General features: G+C 53.9%; 1 non-coding gene across 1 annotated transcript; it reads left to right on the top strand.

The window, feature by feature from the left end:
* The first annotated feature begins 3,084 nt into the window (after positions 1-3,084).
* TRNAS-GCU (transfer RNA serine (anticodon GCU)) lies at positions 3,085-3,166 on the top strand. Its single transcript has one exon. It is a non-coding gene; the product is annotated as a tRNA-Ser (tRNA).

Genomic DNA, 3,166 nt, shown 5'->3' with positions numbered 1-3,166 from the left:
TGCACTGGGCATATGTGTGTTTTGGGGGCTCTGGGCTCCAGGCAAGTGGGGAAATGTTAGCAGCCACACCTGTCATGCCCACACCAGGCCAGCCCACATAACACACATCCTACCTCAAAAAGTCGTCACTTCACAAGAGGTTGTGGTGGAGCAGCGCAGTGGGAACACCAAGTGGGCACTGTGCTCCCCACACACCTTGTCATCCCATTCCCAGTCTGGCCTTTCCCCTGGCGCGGCTTAGAAAGCCCCAGGAGTTTGGGGGATCTTGGGGCGGGGGGCACTTGGCAGCAAGCTGAGCAGCTGCCTGGACAGGCACCAGGAAGGAACAACCCTCCCCAGTAATGGGATTTCTCTGCCCTGCGCGCGGCAGGTCTCACCCCGCAGTGTTTTATCATGCACCCGCGTTCACCCCGCTGGCCCTTTTGCTCCAGCCTGACCCTCTGATCCCTGCAAGGCTTGGGAATGTCTTCCATTTTCTGCCGCCCGGGGGGGATTCCCTACCCAAGACGGCTCCCGTGAAGAGCACGATACCGCGTGGATGAGCGCCTGTTGGTGATGGACAGGAGGGGTTTCGGAGCAGGGGGGACCAAAGGGGTCACCTCGGTGCAAGTCCTCCTGTCCTTCCCACCAAGGGGCGGAGGGGACACGTGCACTCAGGGCCCTCGTTATCCCCCACAGGTGGTAAAAGGCTGTAAATTATTGTAGCCATTTCCCCGAGATGTTCGTCACCACCCTTCCCTCCGAAACGTCACACAGAGACATTTGGGGGGCAAGAGAGACGAGCGTACATTCGAGTATGCACAAGGAAGAGCTTTCCAGTCCAGGCTCACAGGTCATTTCCAGATATTTCGTACTTTCTTAAAGCAAATGGCACTTTTTTTGAACCCGAGCATCCCTGGGGAGAAGTAAAACCAGGCCAGATGGCAAGTTTCAAACATCAGCCTTTCCATACAGACCACCGTAGGCAGCACGAGTTACAATCACCTCCGAGGAAACACTGGCATTTCTGCCAAACTTGTGCAGAGCTGGAAGGGTCTTGCTCAGACTTCCCCAACAAACTCGGAAACATTGTGAGATGAAGCTTGTTGGGCTGACAGTGTTTAAATCTTTGACCTCAGGAAGTGCTCCCCAAACTTTGCCTCCATATGAAGGACGCTTACACCAGGAAACTACGGCTATGGACCGCACCCAGAGTGGTGGTGGATGGGTCCTTCTCGGCCTGGAGGGAGGTGGGCACTGGGGTCCTGCAGGGTTCAGTCGTCGGACCGGTATTATTTAATATCTTCATCAGCGATTTGGACGAGGGTGTGGAGAGCACTCTCTCCAAGTTGGCTGATGATACCAAGTTATAGGGGAAAGTTAGTACACCGGAGGGCAGGGAGCAGATTCAGGCCGACCTGGACAGGTTGGATCAATGGGCAGAGAGAAATAGGATGCAATTTTAATAAAGATAAATGCAAGGTACTCCACCTGGGAAGGAGCCCCAGCACACCTATAGGTTGGGGAGTGTCCTTCTCAGCAGCTCGGAGGCAGAGAGGGATCTTGGAGTCATAATTGACTCCAAGATGAACAGGAGGCGGCAGTGTAACGAGGCCATCCACAAGGCCAATTGCACCCTGTCATGCATGAGCAGGTGCATGACTAATAGCTCAAGGGAGGTGATGCTCCCCCTCTACGTGGTACTGCTCAGGCCGCAGTTGGAGTACTGCGTCCAGTTTTGGGCGCCGCACTTCAAGAGGGACGCGGGGAATCTGGAGAGGTCCAGAGGAGGGCCACTCGCATGATTAGTGGCCATCGTGATAGACCCTACGGGGGGAGGTTGAGAGAGCTGAATCTCTTCAGCCTTCACAAGAGACGGCTGAGGGGAGACCTTGTGGCTGCCTATACATTTATTAGTGGACGTCAACGGGGAATAGGGGAAGCGCTGTTTCCTAAGGCGCCCCAGGGAGTGACTAGGAACAACGGGTGTAAACTAGCTGAGAGTGGATTTAGGTTAGATATTAGGAAGGAATGTTTCACAGTAAGGGCGGCCAGGATCTGGAGTGGGCTCCCAAGAGAGGTGGTGCTTTCACCAAGCTTGGAGGTCTTCAAGAGGAGGCTAGATAGTCACCTGGCTGGGGTCATCTGACCTTGGCCCTCTTTCCTGCCGGGGCAGGGGGGCGGACACGATGATCCATTGTGGTCCCTTCCGACTACAATCTATGAATCATCTTCTCTCCAAACAGGCCATGGTTTGCTGTCCGGTGAGCCCACACAACCCCAGACAGCCTCAGGCTTCCTGGGTATAAGCAAGAGTGGATTTTGGCCAAATGAACATCTCTCCTCACCTGCCGGGCCAGTAGAAACACATATAACATGTTCCTCCCCCACCGAGTTCCCTTCTCCTTCTTCGCGTGGAGAAGACATGAGTCCAGGAAGATGCGGAGGGACCCAGAGGCCAGCTCTACGCTGGGCTCCAAGCCTGCGCCCCAAACCCTGCGGGATCCCTCTGCGCAGGTACTTAGGTCTCAAGCGGACTGTGATCTTCAGGGTTCAGTAATGTTGCCGAATCTGGACTCCATTTCCTCGTGTTTTACCCTTGAGGTTTCTAACAAGATCCGCGAGAGTTCACGTGCGATGTAGTGAAATATCTTTGACCACGCTCGGTAGTTTCCCCGCGCGGTTATGCGCTTTGCCATTGTAAACGACAGCTTCACCCGAGAAGATCAGCTTGGGCTGAATTTGAGAGCACCTGTCCAGCGCGCCCTGAGGAAGAAAGAGAAAAGAGACAAACAATTGCACCATGAATCGCTGCAGGGGGATCCATCGGTGCTAAATCCAAAGCCTAGTCTCAAAGGAGCAATAAGGGAATAAGAGGGGCCACATACACGAATAACATTAAAGCACTGACTACACCTGTTGTTTCCACCCCCGCCCCCAACATTTTGATGACCAGTTGTTTGGTGAGGGCCAACCCTTCTCATGATCCAGCATCTGACTCAGCCACTTCAATACTGCAGGAATGGCCCAAGACCTTCCAGCACGGGTGCGGTTTTTTGGTATTGAGAAAGATTTTTTTTTTGTGATAGGAGCTGTAACAGGCATGACAAGGTGGCCGAGTGGTTAAGGTGAGGGACTGCTAATCCATTGTGTACTGCATGCATGGGTTTGAATCCCATCCTTGTCG

This window comes from Alligator mississippiensis, chromosome 11 (assembly GCF_030867095.1).
Source record: "Alligator mississippiensis isolate rAllMis1 chromosome 11, rAllMis1, whole genome shotgun sequence".
NCBI classification, from domain to species: Eukaryota; Metazoa; Chordata; order Crocodylia; family Alligatoridae; genus Alligator; species Alligator mississippiensis.
Note: the sequence above shows the minus strand (reverse complement) of the source record. Positions and strands in the feature narration are given on the sequence as shown.